This window comes from Suricata suricatta, chromosome X, assembly GCF_006229205.1.
Source record: "Suricata suricatta isolate VVHF042 chromosome X, meerkat_22Aug2017_6uvM2_HiC, whole genome shotgun sequence".
Taxonomy (NCBI): domain Eukaryota; kingdom Metazoa; phylum Chordata; class Mammalia; order Carnivora; family Herpestidae; genus Suricata; species Suricata suricatta.
In genome coordinates this window covers 92,394,915-92,414,285 of record NC_043717.1, presented here as the reverse complement: position 1 = coordinate 92,414,285, position 19,371 = coordinate 92,394,915, and the positions used below count along the sequence as shown (strand labels likewise).

Genomic DNA, 19,371 nt, shown 5'->3' with positions numbered 1-19,371 from the left:
AGAAATAATAGTAGCTAACATATATGGAATTTTTACTCTTTGCTGGAAAATTTATTCATTTTCCATAACGTCCTATAACGCACATATTATTATTTTCATTTTGTAAATGAGAAAACTGACTCAGAGGGGTTAAGTACCTTGTTTATAGTTAGTGGTAAATCTGGGACTCAAATCCAGGTCTTGATCATAGGACCCATCTGGAGCATTAGGCCACCCCTCCTCTCAATACCACTTCATGTGCCAGAAATCACCCTGGCTTAAAAAGAATTCTCTAATCTATAATCATTATAATGACAGCAAGAGAGAACTGTTTTCTGTTTTGAAAGTGAAGGCAAGTCTTTACTGGTTTACAGGAGCTCTTGATTTATATCCATGGCTTTCTGACTCTTCAGGAGGAAGTTCTAACTGGGGCAACAAACTCCTACATATCAGCTATTCTACCTGTCCACATCAGCTGCTATAGCACAAACCATCAAACTGCTCTGAAGCAGTGCTCATTTTCTCATTCTGTTCTTAGCAGTGTTATCCCTTTGTGTGTATACATGTGCATATATGTGGAGGATGGAGGGAAAGAAGGAAGGCTAGTAAAGGGTTAGGGGGACTTTGGTCTCCACATGTATACTGGAAACTTCCCAGTGATTGAGCAGGATGCCTGGTTAACTATGATGCTTTAGTGTCTCTGAATTTGATCCAGGTTGGTGCTTCCTAAATTCTCCAAAGATGATCTTGTATCATGTACAGGGAGCATTTTAGTTGATTCTCAGACCTTGAGATTTACACTTTCTTATCCTCTCCTACTTAACTGCTTGCCTTGCATTTTGCATTCCTTGAGCTTTGGCAGGGGTCAGTACTGCAGTTTGAGGTGGTGGGTACGGCAGAGAAGCCTAAAGGCATAAAGATAACAAAATTAGAAAGGTAGTGGTTAATTACTTACGTGTTTTGGAAAATGCTTTATTGAAATTCAGAAAGAACTCAGCTGCACAAATCCATGAGTAATACAAAAATAATGATGATGTTCTATGACTGTTAAAAACCGTTTCTCCTTGTGGCACTTGAAAAACATCCTGACATGCCAACTCTAAACATCTAACGTCTATCCTGAGGTTTCAGAAGTTTTTCCAGAATTTAGAACATTGCAATCTGCCTGGAAATTTCTATAAATGTGTCCACAGGAAAGCCATGTCAAGAAAAGGAAAATATCTCTTGTCATGGAGGAAACAACCCTGAACTTTGAAAGAAGGATTCAGGATTCAGTGACAATCATAGAGATATTGAGTTCAATATTCATCATTTTCTTAAAGAGAGTGGTCACTTTGAGACTGTCTTCACTAATACCCACTTCTCCTTTGGAGCACCTGGACTGTTGAATTTCAAGTACAGTTTGGACTAGGAATGATCATAAATCCTTTAAGTCTCATGGCCCAGGCACTCTTCAGACTCCACTTGCCTTTCTTACCTAGCAGGTTCTTTCCTCCTCATTAAAAGATTTCCAACAGTTAAGAGGTCATGGGTGTCCTAATTCATTTTCTTTAGTGGAAGGAAAGCAAGAAACAGAAGACATCTAACTGCTTCCTAAAAAATTAACATGCTCTTTTCTCTTCAGACCCTGTTTCTGGGACAAGGCCATCCTTCTTACCTTCAGTCTCTTCTTTTGCCCTGGGAATCATCTTACTTTGAGATCTAGGAAGAAAAAGCTAACTGTATTGGTGTGGGGAAAATCAGGAAAGAGAAACAACACAGTAATTTGAACAGAGAAAGTTTAATATAAGTATTAACTATAACAGGAGATGGCTAGTAAGAAGTAAAGAGGGCTATAAAAATGTAGAAATAGTAGAGATTAGGAGCATCCACTATACCTGCTGCTGAGTTAGAGCAACCAAGGTGCAACCCTTTCCCCAGGGATGAGATCCAGATCTTGTAGTAAAGGGTACAGTTGTGGCTCACTGGATTTAGCAGAGAATTTGCTGTGGTGCTGTGCCAGCAGAACTTGCTGGAATTCTGCCTCATGGAACTTTGTAGAAATCTGCCCTGTGGAACTTCTGAGAAATCTATTCTCTACAGTGCCAAGGAAAGCTGCTCACTGGGAGGGATCTTAGCATAGGCACTCCACTATAAAACCACCCAAGCAAGGGGTACTGAGAGATGCTGCTCAATGCTGCTGATTACCATGTACTACAGGAACTTCACACCGGGAAAGCTGCAGGCACTGCAGAAACATGGGGCTGGGATAGCTGTGTGTGCTGCTAGAGTGAGGTACTGGGAAGGTGGGTGTTTATACTGCAGGAGGCTGCAAGACAAGCACATCAGTACACTGGTACCAGGAAGAAAAGCCCCTTCCTTCTGAAATGTTTCTCTTGTACCCCCTACTAACAAAGCTTAACATTGTGCCAATTGGCAAAGGTAAAATATTTAAAGGGCCCAGAACCCTTTTCAGAGAACAAGCAACAAGGGTGAATCTGGAGCTAAGAGGCAATATGTTGATAACTTGCACATCAACCCAGCTCATATAATAGTAACTCTCTAACAGTGTTAGCTCCTAGATCCAGCTCGTGTTTTGACTGGTCTCTCATCCTCTTATAATTAAGGAATGAAGGGATAGAAATCATTTACCCTCTGTCTCCATATGTCTTTAATTGTCCCTCCCCACATCCTGTGTAAAACCAGCCCCCAGGGAAAATGGTAGCTATAGCTCTAGTTCTACTCTTCAACCTCTCCTGCTCTACTAAATTCAAGTTACCCTCAACACTTTGTTGTCCACCTACCTTCACTGTACCAATTGGAATGGGGACAAACATTTACCAAATTGTCTGACATATGTCAGATGGCAGTAGAGGTGGTAGAGTTCAGTGGTTAAGAGCCTGGGCTTTGGAATCAGGCTTTGATTAGAATCTTCTGCCACTTACTGTCTCTGTCATCTTGGGCAAGGTCCTTAACTTCTGTGAACGAAATGTGAATAAAGATACTCATACCTGCAACTCAAGAAGGTTGTGAGGACTGAGTATAAGCAATGTATACTTAGGGTCAAAAGATAGAAATGTGTATTCAAATATTGGCCCATCTTTGATGTTGTGAAGCCTTTGAGTAAGTTACTTAAACTTTCCAGACTCAGTTTGTTCCTCCATAAAGAGAATCAAAATACCTGCTTCATAAGGTTGTTATGAGGATAAAGTTCATATAAACTGCCTAGAGTAGTAATATGCACAAAGAAGGTGCTCAGTAAGTGGCAGTTATACATAGAGGTGTGTCCCCAACAGGCATTGTGCTAAATACATACATCTGTTAATTTGTTTACTGCCTATTTCCTTTGTCTTCCCCACATTCACCCTAGCCTCTCGATGCCAGTGCTTCTTGCAGAAGGAGCATGAACAATATTCTTGACCAGCTGACTGCCTGCTGCTCTCGTGAGCAACCCTAGACCACCAGACAGATATTCCTCTTAGCCCAGAGGCCCTCCTGAGATACAGACGGGAGGGCCTCGTTATTTATTCCGGCTTATGACAAAAGATCTTCATCTCTTGGCAAAGAACTCATTTCCTTAGCAGTTACACAATTGCTTCTTTGAAGTTGGTCACACACCAAGGGAAGAAAGAGCCAACTCCCAGACTTCTAAATCATCCTAAAATCGAAGTCTCATTCTGTTTCCAGTCATTAGAGAGAGTAGGAAGAAAAGGGAAATGAGACTAAATCTTTTTGAAAGGAGCACGTTTTTCTAATGTCAGTGCAATATGCCCCTGGCAGAGTACAGACCAAATGACATATACAAACTCCTCTTTTATTAAAAAAAAAAAAAAGCAGCCATTTATACTCACGTATAAATATTTGGTTGGTCTATTGCATAAGTGAAATCCCTGGGTAAGGCATCTTAACCTTTGTGTTTGAAGCTCACACAACTTAGCAGGAGGCAGGGATAGGCGTGAAAATTGGAGGAGCCTGACTGTCCACTCAGTCTCTCCCACTGGGCATGCTTGTCAGAGCTCTTCTGTGCTGTGGGCCTCCAGCCATTATTTGCAGTGTATATTCCACAGGCATTAATCCTACCCAAGGAACCTCTGCTTCACAAGGAAATCTTATACACAAGAAATAGGGCTTTGCTTTACTAGAGATCTCTTTATATTGCAGTTGATGAGGCTAAAGGCACCATTTGGGGGATATTTCCTTGGAACTCACAAAGACTTTTAGCAAGTCCTCTGCCTCTGAGCTAGTATGTGACATACCATTTGAAACTGTTTAGTAGTTTGTACCCCAAGTTTTTTGTCTGTCCCGCTCACAGAAGGGTGTCCCAGAAACTAAGGCATACATGATGCTCCTGGGTTTTTTTTTAAACATATATTTGTGAGAACTCTTACTTTCTCATTTGATGCTGTTACTAAGTGAAAATCTCAGGCTTGACTCTCTAGCACCAGAGTGTGCTGAAGACCTCACGCCCAGTATGATTGCTTAGACATTCCCTCCAGGCAGAAATTGTGATTCTGACTCATCCTTTTACCCAGTCTGTACCTAAGTATCTTACAGCTGGCATTTGCTCACAACAGATAGTATAGCTGCAGCCAACACCTCTAGAGAAACAGGAATGACTCACCTTGCCAGTTTCCCACATGCTCCATCCAACTTTCTGAGCAATTTCACTAGCATTCCTACAAAGGAAACTTAACACTACCTGGTAAACACAAGCTTACCCAAACCAAGACCTTGGAACACAGCTGCTCTTCTGGCACAGAAGCAATTGCTGCTCATGGCGACACAGCTCTGGTGAGTGGGCACACACAGGTGGGAATGGGTGACACAAGGTGCCTCAGCAGCTGCTGAGTGTTGAGGTGGAGTATATCTACCAAGCAGAGACCTGGATATTGGATTAGGATAAAAATGATTTTATAACATTTTTTTATTTGAGAGAGAGAGTGGAGGAGAGGGGCAGAGGGAGAAAGAGAGAATCTTGAACAGGCCCCATGCAGAAGCCACCATGGGGCTCGATCCCATGACCCTGGGATCATGACTTGAGCCAAAATCAAGAGCCCAATGTTCAACCAACTGAACCACCCAGGCATCCCTAGGATAAAACATGATTTTAAAAGAGCACAAAAACATGACACTTTTGTTTACAGTGACTAATGGTTTGAAGGGAGAGGTTTTTAGTTTTCAGCCTCTGCCATTGTTTTAATTTTTTTTTTTTTTTGCTTTCTCCACTCAAGCAGAAGACAGCAAGGACAGCTCCTCAGTCTCCCACCATATGTCTCTGCTTCTTGGCTACCCTTACCTGACTCACCTTCTATTGCAGGGGGCAGAAGAGATATAGATGCTAGGATTTGTTTTTCTTTTTAGGCTCAAAAAAAAAAAGAATTTTAAATAATTATTTTAAAGGGAAAAACATGTTTAACAGATAAAAAGTGACTATCAGTTAATACCCTGAATAACAGAAGATAGATGAATATTTCTGTAGTAAACGTTTTTTTTCATGTGGGCTTAATATAAGGAACAACTTTGACCTCAAAGAGTTCCATGAGGAGGAGACCACAGCTGTGGGTAGGAGTATCTGCTTCTTTATGCTGCATGTGTGGGTGAAAGTAGGTCCTCTACCTCCAGGCTGATATTCAGACAGTGTGCACTGAATGGCTATATCAGTTTAATAATAGCAAATAAAACTCCTATACCAGTTGGTAAATAGTGACTGCCAAGAACCCCCTAAGTCATCACTGGCTGCCCTGGCCAATAAATAATCACTGTCCAGATCCGCCTAAATGACCACCTGTCACACAGGCCACCCTGATCCTCCTGGTATTCCCCAGGCTTCCCCATTGTCTGACAATAATGGATTGACCTCCTGGGCCCTGCTCCACTACTAAGGTTCAGTGTCCAATTCTGTTTGTTCTTGCCTTGCTGCTGTTTGAATATTTTGGATATCATCTCTGATTCGCCGATTTTATTCCCATGAGTTGAGATCATTTTGAAAGACAGAACTAACCAGCTTACCAGGGGTATCCCTAGTAGAGGGTATTGCTCTTAGGTAGGCTAAGCTTAGTTAGTGAAAGAAAAAATTTAATATAGAAAATATTAGCAAAATTCACTTGGGGAACATTTTTAGAAAAGTTAAGGAAAGCATTTCTATTTTTAAAAATAACCAACAAGTACTGTGAGCCACCATTATTGTCAGGCAATCCAATGCTCTCAGCGGATTAAAGTAGGTAAAAACTGATACAGTGCTATACTGGCTATTTGTTCATTCACTATGCTATATCCTGGGGATAAGCTAACAGTATACGAGGTACCATTCCTGCCCACAAAGTTCTTAAATCCTGCAGGGGAAATATTCCAGGTACTCCGCTAGCTATTCATACAAGGTAAAATGCTAACGGCCATTTAGAGAATCACGTTAGTGCTAAGTGTCTCTTAGGTACAAAGTCAGCATACTTTCTGTGAAACCTCCAGACTGGAAAATGTTGAGTTCCTGTGAAACAAAATAAGGGGGTTCACATAGACAAAATCAGATTATCTCTGTGATATTAAATTAGTACTGACTCGGTGATAGTGAGTAATATCTATTAAAGAAGAGCTTATTGAAATCAGTAGAATGATGCAAAACAGAGCATTGAAGGATTCCTTCTGTTCCCATGATGGAAACATATTGTATAATTTTGATTCACTTATCATCTTCTGTGAAACTATATTTGCTAATAGAATGCAAACATCATTGGTAAAGAAAAAAGAGCAGAGATAATCATTATAATGAATGTTCAAATAAAGAACATCAGATTCAGGAGGTTACATTATTATATTACCTAAATAAAACCAACCACGATTTCCCACTGTAAACAATCTTAGACCTTACATATATATATACATATATATATATATATATATATATATATATATATATATATATATATGTATAAGCACTTGTTAAAGTGTAGCAGCTGGAACACTGATTCCTCCCGGGTAATGCTGGGGTTGGTACTACTGTTGCAGAGACCCTCTGGAAACCCCATGTTGTTTTCCTGTTTGAGGTTCTCTTAGCCCTCTTGGGTAAAATGCATTCTTTTTAATTTGTTAGTACCTATTTGGCTTTCTCCATTTCTGATTAGCAGTCTCCTGCCCCAAACTTCCTACCACCAGCTGGAATGGGAAGGGGAATGTGGGAAGATGGCATATCTTGTACCATCTGCAAAGTCACTCGCCTTCCAGCCTTACCCTGGGATCCCTGGCACTTGCCAAATGGCTTCCCTGTACGTGAAGCTCAAAAGGGTTGAAGTTTCATCTGTGTGTGTTAGGGAAAGGGCTCTCTTCAGAGAGAGCCTCATGTCAGGTATGAGGTTTGTCTTACTCTTATGCCTCATTCCCGGAATCAGTTCTCATTGAATGCCTACTGTGCACCAAATGTAGCCTGTTTCACTTTATTCCTAGAAGTCAATCTGCTTTACTTTTCCCATGTGGTTTGGCCAATTCGTTGGTGTCCTGAAATGTATCAACCTCAGTTCTCCCCTCCGATGAGCTTAAGTGGAATTTAATAATCCCTGCTAAATTGTCTTATGAGTCTGTCACATGAATAAAGTCTATGGACTCTAGATTAGATTGTAAGCATTAAATTAATTTTACTGCAAAGGTCAGGCTGCTCTACTGGCGTTCTGTTTTGGTTGAAGGTTAGTCACTGCATGCTTGACCAAAACCTTCCTGTCTGAGCTATGTTCAAAACAGATTTCAAGTTATAGCCAGATTGAAAGACAGACATTTCGAGATAAAAGACTATACTCTGACCCCCTGGAAATAGCAAGCAGCTGTAGTGATTTTATGTGTATATACAATACATCATCATCTCTAGGAGATGATGGGCATTAAGCTCAGCACCTCTTGCTCCCAAAACAAATGTCTGCTCATCTTTTCCACCTAGCTGCTCATGTCAGAGGAAAGAAATATTTCTTCCCAAATGACTTCTAAGCTTTCTTGCCCGAGATGTGCTGCCCTGGGGAAGCAGGAACTTTCAGTGGAGTTTGGCTCAAAAACGACATAATTGTATTCAGATAATGGCAGACACCTCCATCCTGCTTCCCTTGAACTTTCATCTGTCTTCCTAATTTACCATGGGCTCTCTCTTTCCAGCTCACCTCCTTTGGCCAACTCTGTTGTGAGTTCATGCTCTCCTGATGTATGTGTCCAATATACTTGTCAGTTTGAGTTCTATAAGTAACAGTCATGTAATAACTTGCCATTTATATTCCTGGAAAAATACAAAGATTGGCTCTAAGGCTATAAAGTTGCATCCAGTCTATCACCAGAGCTACAATACCTTAAAGCTATAGGGGCTGGAGTCACAAACTTCTTATAGCATGACAGTTCCTTTGGGCATAATTGTGGTCTATTTCAAATTTCCTACAGAGATAGTAGTGGTAGAGGATCGGTCCTATAGAGGCAGATACAGTCTGTTTGCAATTCTGAATTTAATTTCCCTCAATGAGAAATTTACAAGTAGATGTAGAGAAGCTCTTTAGCCTGTTGTTCCTCACAATGCTCAGCTTTCATGTGTGACAGTCACACTGCTGACCACTGTGTGCAGCATAATGTGTGTTAGCAGTCAAGTTTTCTAAAACAATCTGCAGCCACTGCCCAAGTCTCCTATAGCTAGTTGTGTTTGTAAAACAAGGCAAGGTGAGATATGTAGCCTGAGGCTGTGGAGCACGGGAAAGTGCAAAGTGAAATGGAAGGCATCATCTTGAATACTGATAAATATTAGCTAAGTCACTAAAACAGATCCAAAATGGTTTTTTCAGGAAAATTCAGTCTCTCCTTGCAGAAACCCTATGAGTGGATTAACACTCCACCTGCATGGGCATGCAAATCAAACACCTTCATTTCTAAGATAGAATGACAGCTTGGCCACTTTGTATGCCTAACAGCTAAAACAAGAAGAATGACCCACAACACAGACTCTCTGCCTTCCATGAACTCACCAGAGCACTCCATCTCTAATTATCTGCCCTCTAGCTCTTAGCTGTACATAGATATACTTGCCTGATTCGTGCTGTCCCCAAGGAAGCAGGCCAGTAGAGTTTGGTTCAAAATTAATATGATCAGGGACACCTGGGTGGCTCGGTCAGTTAAGCGTCCAACTTTGTCTCAGGTCTTGATCTCACCGACCATGGGTTCGAGCCCCTTGTCGGGCTCTGTACTGACAGCTCAGAGCCTGGAGCCTGCTTCGGATTCTGTGTCTCCCTCTCTCTGTGCACCCCCCCAGCTCGCTCGCTCTCTCTCTCTCTCAAAAATAAAATAAAGACATAAAATTTTTTTTTAAAAATTGACATGATCAGAGCACCTGGGTGGCTCAGTTGGTTAAGCATCAGACTTGGGCTCATGTCATGATCTCATGGTTCATGGGATCAAGCCCCACATTAGGGCTTTCTGCTGTCAGGGCAGAGCCTGCTTCGGATCCTCCATCCCCCTCTCTCAGCCCCTCCACCACTTGCTCTCTCTCTCGCTCTCGCTCTTGCTCTCGCTCTGTCTCTCTCTCTCTCTCAAAAATAAACATTTTTTTAAAAAATGACATGACGATATTCAAATAATGGCAGACACCTCCATCCTGGTTCCCTTAACCCCATCTGTCCTTCTACTTTACCTCATGCTCTCTCCTGTTCAGCTCCTTTGGCCACCCCTTTTTTGAGTGCATTCACTCTTGATAGAAGTGTCTGATATACTTGTCAGCTTACGTTCTTCTGGTAACATCCATGTAGGAATGTACCAAAATCCTACCTTTCAGATTTTCTCATTCTTTTCCTCTAATGAGTAGGAAAAAGCAGGATTGACACTTTATACTTAGGCTTTTTATGACTTTTGCTTGGTCTTCATTTTGTGTGTGAATCTACTTACCTCCACCCCCAAGTAGATTATACACTCTCTGAGAGAAGTAACCATCTTTTACTTGTATCCTTTTCAACCACTAAGAAAAAGCATAAGAGGGGCTCAAGAAGTACTGTTCGTTCATTCATTCCTGCAACTAAGGAATACCATCCAAATGGATTATACTAGTTTCTGAATTCAAGTGTATTCTCTTTTTACTCTGAGGTTATATTGTAATCTGCCAGAGTTAAAAAGGTATTCTGTGGTTCTGTGCTCTGTGCACAGATATTCCAACTGTAGTGGTTTAAGGAATCTATGCTTTTCACTGCAGCTGAGAAACAAAGTGACTACAAACCGATCCACCGCATTCAGTAGGTGCTGCTGTTATCAAAAGAGCAGCCCAAAGCCCTTTGCTTCTGTACCTTGGCTGCCCAACTTCTGTTATGGAATGGCTGGCGGTATCACCTCTGCTAATTTTCATTTAGCCTCTCCATGCCTCCCTGTTTTCTTCAAAACAAAACAAAAAAAAAAGCCCATCAATATCGACCTGCCTTCCAGGGATGTTTTGAGGACATAATGCTGATAAGAAAACATTCTCTATGAGAGAATATTGATGACAGTTGTGTAACCACGAAAGGAGACGGCACTCAGCAGTAATTGGGGGCCATGTTTAGCCACCCAACCACCCATTATCATTAGTACTCAGATTGATTCTAATGCATCAGAATAATGCAACTTGTTATCTACATGTAGGGGGGTAATTTATTGTCAGGTAGTGATTGTTAGTAATAGCAAGCTGTTTGAACATATTCAGTACATAGTTGTACACATCTCTTGTTTTTCTTCCTTTCTTTGTTTGCAAATCCAATTTTATACCCTTTTGCCTCTCTGATTTCTCCTTTTACACTGCATATTGTATTATTTTTATTCTTTAAATAAGCTTAGTATTTCAATGAACAGCTGGAACACAGGAGACTGATTTGGAAAAGCAGTCTAAGAAGGCAAGTCCAATTTAAGGATCGTGGTGGATTTTATCACTCAGCTTTATTAATGGACCTTATTTCCACTGTACTGCGTTTCTTTCCCTAATGCATTTGTATGAAAGCCTTGCCTCCCTCATTAACCCCTTTGGCTGGTGTTAACTCATTCCTGGGCGTTTGTTGCCATAGCTGCAGCTGTCCCTCAGCTGGAGCCCTCCTGTTAGCCCCTGTAAGGGTCATGAGGGGCTGGTCTGCTTGTTCCAGGCGTCAGCTGTTAGGCGGAGGGCAAGAGCCTTGCAACCTCAGAGGTCAAACTGCCTGTCCCATGTACTTAAGCTCGGTCTTTATTTTTTTTCTTAGCAGCAGATGGGCATGTGGCTGTCCAGCCTCAAGGCTGGGAATTGTGTGTGGGAACATTAGCAAAACCCTTCTTTCCTCACCCCCTCCTGGGCACCCAACCAGGTAACCTAGCTCCATATTCAAAAAGATGATGGATATTCCCCCTCTGTTGTTAGAATGTCTTCCTTCAACACCTGCAGCAGCTGTGGGGAATCATGCACAACTTTCATTTGTTCACTGAAATAATTGCCAGCAGTTTTCTGAAACGTCTCTTGTGTGTGTTTTTCCCATTTACAGATTTGATTATATTGTTTGCAGAACAGAAACGTGGCTTTTCACTGCTTACTCTCATTCTCGCAGATCTTCAAGGAGAGACCCTTTTAAAAACAAAAAATAAATTCTGCCACCTAAGTGAGGTTAGACTGGGGCCTTATGCCCAGAAAGGATCATAGTCTAGCAAACAAACATCTTAACTGCAGTTTTGTGAGACCTTATGCAGGGGACCCAGAAAAGCCATGCCTGGACTCCTGACCCATACAAACTGTGAAATAATAAATATGTATTGTTGTAAAAAAATAAATAAATAAAAACAAAGTGGAAATGACATGCAAATGGTTATGTTAATATCGTGCAGGCAAAAGTCAGGACCTTCAGAAGGTTCCTTAGGCACAAACTGATCAGGTGATGAGCACATCTTGCATACATTTCTGTTTGGGTTACCAGCCAGAACCATCCTATGAGAAATGACTAAGAAGAGAAAATGCTAGATGCCTGTAATGTGTGACTACTTTCTGCCCTAGGCTTCGGCACTGACGTAAGCCAGAGCAAACACAACTCCCACACATGCGGATTGGCCAGGTACACTGGGATTTGAGGAAGATGTTTGAAGGTGGAAAGTTTTCATGTAGACTGGTAATAGAGAGTTAGGAAAGAAAATTTAATTTTGTCTGTGCTGTGGCAGCTTTGCCAGACAGCTGGCAAGGGTATATCTGTGAATTAACTCCAGATTTAGAAAATTCATAACTATCTAGTCCTTTACCTTGACTTTGACAGAATTTTTATTATGGCATCAATAACAGCAGCAAAATAGCTGCATCACTAACAACTAACATTTACAGTATCTTACAGTTTTACAAACACTTTTACAATTGATATCTCTTATCTAACCATCTCACTAACTCTGTAAGATCAATATTATATAGTTGTCTGCATTTTTGTGAAGAGGGAACCAAAGCTCAGAGACATTAAGTAACTTGCCTGAGGTCACACAGCCAGTAAATAGCATACTCTTTTGACTTTAGAACCATGAAATACCCATGATAGGCAATATATAGACTCCTTCACCCTGCTTTTTAGCCCACTGCCACCTCCATATCCCCAGACCTCCAGGTAAACAAATCAAGGTTCATGCAGTTGTCTGCTTGAAACACAAAAGGATGGGGCACCTGGGTGGCTCAGTGGTTAAGTGTCTGACTTAAGCTCAGGGCATGATCTCGCAGTTTGTGAGTTCAAGCCCTGCATCGGGCTCTCTGCTGACAGCTCAGAGCCTGGAGCCTGTTTCAGATTCTGTGTCACCCTCTTTTTGTCCCTCCCCCACGCTGTGTGTGTGTGTGTGTCTCTCCATCTCTCTCCTCTTAAAAATAAAAAATAAACATTAACAATTTTTTTAAGAAATTAACAAAAATAAAAACAAAAGGAAAGGAGCCATATTGCAAAAGATTACTATGTTTCCGTTTGGCTTCACAATTAAATGATATCTTTAATGCTCCTGTTTGTTCCTAAATCACAGACTACTAGACAAGCTGCACGGGGCAGGCAGAGAAACAACGAAAAGGGGAGAAATATGAAAGAGAACAGCACAAAGTAAAGCTCCTGGCAACTAAATAATCCTTGAGAAGTTCAGATAAACGAAGAGGTAGCGTCATCATAGGTAGCAGTGCAAGTAGTGATCAACACAAACTTCAGAATAGTGATTGCCTCTGAGGGGAGATGGAAGGAATTGAGAAGGGCACATGAGGTCCTTAAAGGTTATAATTATATTGCAAACTGCATGTTGGGTACACAATTGTCATTGCTCCTTTTTTTTATACTCTACATTTGTCTCTTATAAATTCCCCTTTGTACCTACCTACTCAATATTCAATTTAAAAAATTAGAAAAAGACAGTGTGAGTCAGTGGACAAATGGGATTTGATATACAGAAATTAGCTTCAGTTTTAAGGAAGTTAGCCACACTTGAAAGCTAGTTGCACTTTAATTTTAAAAAAAAATTTTTTTGCCATTTTGCCATTTTGCTCTGACAGTGTCTCCCAGTGACATACCAGTTAGTTTTTCAAGAAGTTGTGATGTGTAGGGAGAGCATGCTTTCCCAGAATTATCCCAGTGTCTTTGGGCATTTTGGCTGCCTTGCCCTTCGACTCTCCTTTCTGAGAATGAACTTCCAGCTTCTGGGAGGAGAAAGGATTTGGAAATTTGAAGTTAAGTGTTTGAATTATAGCCACAGATGTATGGGGTGTTACCCAAAGACGTCTTATCTTTTGGCTTTCCTTGGTGTTAGACCTGACAGAAAATGCAGTGAACGAGCGGGCTTGTGTATTTATTTTCATCACTGGTTGGTTTCTCTCTGACCAATCTAGGCATGCTATAAGCACAAGCTGACAGGAATTATGGCTTTTATTCCTTGTGGAAATAAGTGGATAAGCAAATACTCCCAGCCTGATTTTCTTTCCAATTCATTATTTACAGGGAATTCACCCTCTACAATAATTTTCAAGTCAAATTTGCTCTACCAATCCCTGTAAGGTTTGCTCTGGAGATCATCACCAACCTAGATATCTTTTATTTTTTAGCAGCTTATATCCCCTCCATGTTAATGCCAATTTTTAAAAAGCCCACAGATGGATTAAAGGTGATGTCACCAGTTGCCTGGAGATTCACTCGGGAAGATAATTTAAGTTACAGCAGAAATGGATAAAAGTAAGGAAAGTCAATAACTCACACATGTTTGCTATCTGAACTCTTGCTCTATTAAAATAGTCAGAAGAACTAGTGAATTAAATAGGGAAAAAATATATCGTATGTAAGATAGAGTCCAGAAAAGACATATTGTTAATATTGTCCCTGAATCACAAACTAATGACCAAACCACTTGCATGTGGATTGTCCCTGAAGCAGGCTGATACAGTGGCTGTTCTCTGCCCAGCTGTCAGAGGTCACAGCTTATGGCCATAATTCCCTTGATCATATTGGAAATATAGCCACGAAAAGCAAGCTCTTCTGCCTACCCCATTGCCTCTCATCCTCATGATGGAAATGAAGAAGTGATACTAAGTAATGCTGGCCCTCTTCCACCACAAATAGGGTGATCATGAGTGAGAGCATGGATGTAAATACCATCCATGCTTTTGGGGAAAAAGCAAATGGGTTTTGCCAGCAGGTCTGATCAGTTTGGAGTATATACAGTGGAGGAGAAGTCACCTTAAGTCACCTTCCTAGCATCACAAAAGTAGTAAGTGGCAGGCCAGGATGAGATCCAATCCAAAAACCATGATCTGAATGGTTCCTTTATTTTTCCTTTGTCCTTTGTTTTGGGTCACACAGCCTTAAGGATTAAGAGTTTATCATGCCTGGTCTGGCCAAAAGCCTGATGGGGGTTGGTGAAAATGTGTTGTACTTTTGAAAAATATCAATTACTTTGAAACATGAAGTGTGATGTAGGGGCAGTTTGAAGTTCTGTATGGTACATCCTATTGTTTTCTGATTATTTGTTAAACTGAGGTGGAGTTTTAAAACTCAAGTTAGGCTGCTTGTCAAGGTAAAGAAGCTAGAAAGGGGCCAGGGCTGCTGGCACAAGGCAGAGCCATTAGTCACTGACTCCTGTGGCTGTATGTGTATATATAGCATTGCCCTTAATATTTGAAGATGACTCTGCTGAGGCAGCCAATTCTCAAGCCAAAGTTCCCATTATCAGTAGGATTTAACACTTGACTTGTTTATAGTGGTCATGGCCAGTGTCCCACCCCTCTGACTTAGACCATGGCCTTATAGTTAGTGACTTACAAAGCAAGTCAACAATATAGTCTAATACCCATCCTCTCAGAGTCCAACCAACTGGAGAATACAAAATGATTCCAGTTTTTTAATATTCTACTTTTACGAGAGAGGAATAAGTAAACTGATATGGAAAATATTCTCTACCCATGTCCATCCCTCCCAAAGACAATTTCTGTTCTAGGTTTTAGACTTAGCACAAATACAGCCTTATCTCCTACACCTTTTAAGATATCCACAGTATCATCATAATTGGTTTATCTTTCAAAACCTACTTCATAGTCACCTCTCCAGCTTAACATCACGTCCGCTATGCTCCTCCTCCCTCTCTACCACCATCTCTCCTCCTAGCAGACTGTCTCCCTTTCATATCTTTGTTAAGCCAGTATCAAACTATGCAATACTTTGTCTGTCTCTCCCCCTAATCTATGATTTCCTCAAAGGGCAGGGAAACATGGAATTTCCACCCTCATACCACCAAATAGTATGTGGATTTAACATGTTTCTTGAATTAATATTCAGAAGGAATCCTGGAGCCCTGCCATAATTTCATTCAAAGATTCAGGTACAGTTAGCACTTACTGACTGCCTGGGTTTTCACCACAACCTGGTGAAAGGGGTGGTATCATTCTTATTTATACATGGGGAGACTGAAGCTCTGTGTTTCTCCAATTTGTAATGGGCAGAAGAGGTATCTAGGATGCTTGTTCGACAGGCAGGTTCCCCAGCACTACCCAGAAGGAAACCTTAGCTGTGAACCCTGGAACTTTGCTAGTTAGCCAGCACTCCAGATGATTGTGTTGCACAGGATTGGACCACACTTTGACAGGTATGAGTGATTTTGATACAGCACGATAATATTGGAGCCAGAGTTAAAACTCAGCCCTCCTAGTCTTGGTTGTACTCTCTCTCCTACGGCAAAGAAGTAGACTGAAACATGTTGGAAAGATTTTCAGCAACCAGGGCTAAAGTAAAATCGCTTGTGGATTAACCCCAGGACAATTTTTGTTTTCCTCCAAGAGATCTTGCCAGACTTCCAACAGCATAGCAGAGGGCTGCCAAGTCATCTCTTACACAACTTACCTCAGGAAAGCATAAACCACAGAGCTTTGGGAACTTACAAAATATATGCTTCTCTTTGCTTTTTCTTTCTCTGTTTCCCCTCCACCACCAGCCACACCATGAACTTAAAGAGCATACTCAGTACCTGCAATGCAATTAGCTGGTTGGTTAAATATTAAGATTTCTAGTTGAAAACCAGTGTCTACAGCATTTGGGATTTTGACAGTAGTATTAACAGGTTTGTTTCAAAACCAGGAAAACAAATGTGTGTTTTAACAGGAAAGTAGCACAGATGTTAAAAGAGCTGGGATAAGGTAGCTTTCTTTTCAGTCCAATTATGCTTTCAATGTTTTTTGTCTAAATATTAGGTAGGAGATGTGGAATGAATGCGTTGATGCAACCTAAAAACTAGACGGCCATAGTCAACCATTCAACCTAGAACAGGGTAACATGAGTGTACTGTTATCTCAGGAGCCCAGAAGTCAGGGATGGGAATGACAGACCATAGTCCAAAAAAGCCCAACAGAGCCTTTCTAGTGCAGAGCCCCTGTTCTTACTGACCGAGGAAGCCTCCCAGGTTCTAATGGTGGAGCCTATTGGACTTACAGGACCCCTTCATCGAACCTCAGCCTATTCTCTTGGGCTCACATTTAGCTCATAACCTTGAAGTGACAAGAACTATTCCTGAGATTCTTCAGTCTGTACCAGCTCACCTTGAAATAGCAAAAGAGGTCCCTGGCTCCAGCTCAGAGAAGCGGGAGAAGAGACCCCTACAGGGGTCCCAAATGGTTTCTTTCTTAATGGGAAAACAAACAAGGAAAAGATAAAGGAAGTAAGGTTAAGATCATGAATAAATATTCACTCAACATTTTTTATAGTATAGTGGGAGTATATAGCTTAGTGGTTAAAAATGTGGGCTCTGAAGCTGTACTGCCTGAATTTGAATTTCAATTCCAACATTAACTCCATCTGTGACCTTGGGCAGGATCCTAACTTCTTTGTCTTTCATTTTCCTTATCTGTAAAATGGGTATGAAAATATTACCCATCTTATAGGGTTGTTGTGAGGATTAGATTATATAATACATACACAACCTTAAAACAGTGTTTGGCACATCATAAACATTTAATCAATACTAGGAATCAACATCATTATCATTAGGTGAATAATACAGGTTAATAAACAGGCTAAAACGTGGGTGGAACTTACCTAAAGTCACACAGCTAGTAAATAGTAGAGCCAAAATTTGATTTTAGATCTGGCTCCAGGTCTCTATTTCTTCCACTATACCTTGTTGCCTTTATAAATGCAGGATACATGCTATGAGTTCCTTAGAGAAGTGCATGCCAAGACCTGTGTCCTTCTTCTTCCTTGCTACACCCCACGCCCACTACAACTGCCCTCTGGAGGGCTGGTCTAGCACTCTAGCTTCTTATAGGTCTATTTAAAACCCTTGAGTATCCTTGTAGCTGCTCCAATATGGAGGTGGCTGTCTCTAGGACCCTCCAGCTTGTAGACTACAACAATGAATCTTCCAGGATGAGGGTTAGCTTGTGAAGGGACTCTCTACCCCAAAGTTCTCATCTGCATACCCTGAGGATCAAGCTATTATCTCCCACCCTGCCACTTTCACAGCCGATGTGAGAATGATTACTTACAATATAGGCTAGCATAAAACCTTTCCCTTTTGTCTCCCCTCCCCTCCTCTCCTCTTCCCCAAGGAAGAATATGTTGTGCCATCCTGATCCCCTTGAGTGGCTCTTTGATCCATTCTTGGTAATGCTCATAAGGAAATAAAGCCCTTGCATATCTAATAGCATCATTTCTCTCAAGCTGCGTGGGAGCCTTCTCTTACAAAGGCCCCTGTCAGCTCCCTCAGCCTGCATAGTCATGATGCAAGCTGTGGTGTCACTGCTGGTGACGTCTGTGATCAGAGAGAGTGAAATGTTCCCCAAGCTTCAGCACTTTGTTCACAAATAATGATAGATTATTAAATTTCAAAGAAAATGAAGAGGAATTCAAAATAACACCAGCAATGCACAATGTATTGCTTCATGAGCAATAAATAGCAAACAGAAGATAGAACCTTGAGCCCTAGGCTTAATGCAGAACCAAAATATGATTTATCTTGCTGTTTCCTTTCCCTTAGTGAGAGAACAGAAACCACAATATTGTTCTGTTCTTGGATACCCAACCCTGCCCTTGGGCCATAATCTTTTACAACACATATTTCTTCAGTGCCTACTGTATGTAAGGTCCTGTATGATATGCTAGAGATGGTGTTTTCTTCTGTGTTCCATCCAAGCATTTTCTAAACTTCCTCTCTTTCTTTTGCCATGGTATTCCTAGCACTATTTGCAGGACTTCCATGGCACTTGGACTCCCCACCATAAGAATCATTTCTTTGATGTGAAACATAAAAGTAACCATGCTAAAAATGTTAATAGATTCTTGGTAGGGGAGGTGGTCAGACTTTTTTAGTAAAGTGGCATAAGGGAGTAGTACATAAATTGCAGAAGTTGGGATTGACTGCACATGTGGTAGATGGGAAGGGATTGTGAAGAAGCCAGGGGTATAAGGCACTGTCCAGTAAGAACTCATGAACATAGGGGCACCTGGGTGGCTCAGTCAGTTAAGCATCTGACTCTTGATTTCGGCTCAGGTCATGATCTTATGGTTTGTGAGCCTCACTGACAGTGTTGAGCCTGCTTGGGATTCTCTCTCACCCTCCCTCCCTAACCTTCCCCTGCTCTCTCTCTTTCAAAATAAATAAAAACTTTTTTAAAAAGAACACATGAACTTTGCTGCAGTAGAGCAAGATTTCTCAGCCTTCTCACTGTTGACGTTCGGGGTCAGATAATTATTTGCTGTGGGGGGCTGTCCTGTACCTTGTAGGGTGTTTGGCAGTATCCCTGGCCTCTATCCACTACTTTCCAGTAGCACCCCTACCTCGAGTTGTGACAACCAAAGATGTCTCCACAAATTGCCAAATGTGGGGAGGGGCGACTTAGCCCCAGTTAAGGATCCCTGAAATAGAGGACCTGGGGAATATCCATCTATGTAATGATGAGATCAATAGCCTTCCCACCTCAAATATTTTATAACTTTATGATTTCCCTAG

General features: G+C 41.3%; 1 protein-coding gene across 5 annotated transcripts in view; it reads left to right on the top strand.

The window, feature by feature from the left end:
- Positions 1–19,371, top strand: part of ENOX2 (ecto-NOX disulfide-thiol exchanger 2) — a 249,160-nt gene that overhangs the window by 154,616 nt on the left and 75,173 nt on the right. The window lies entirely within an intron of this gene.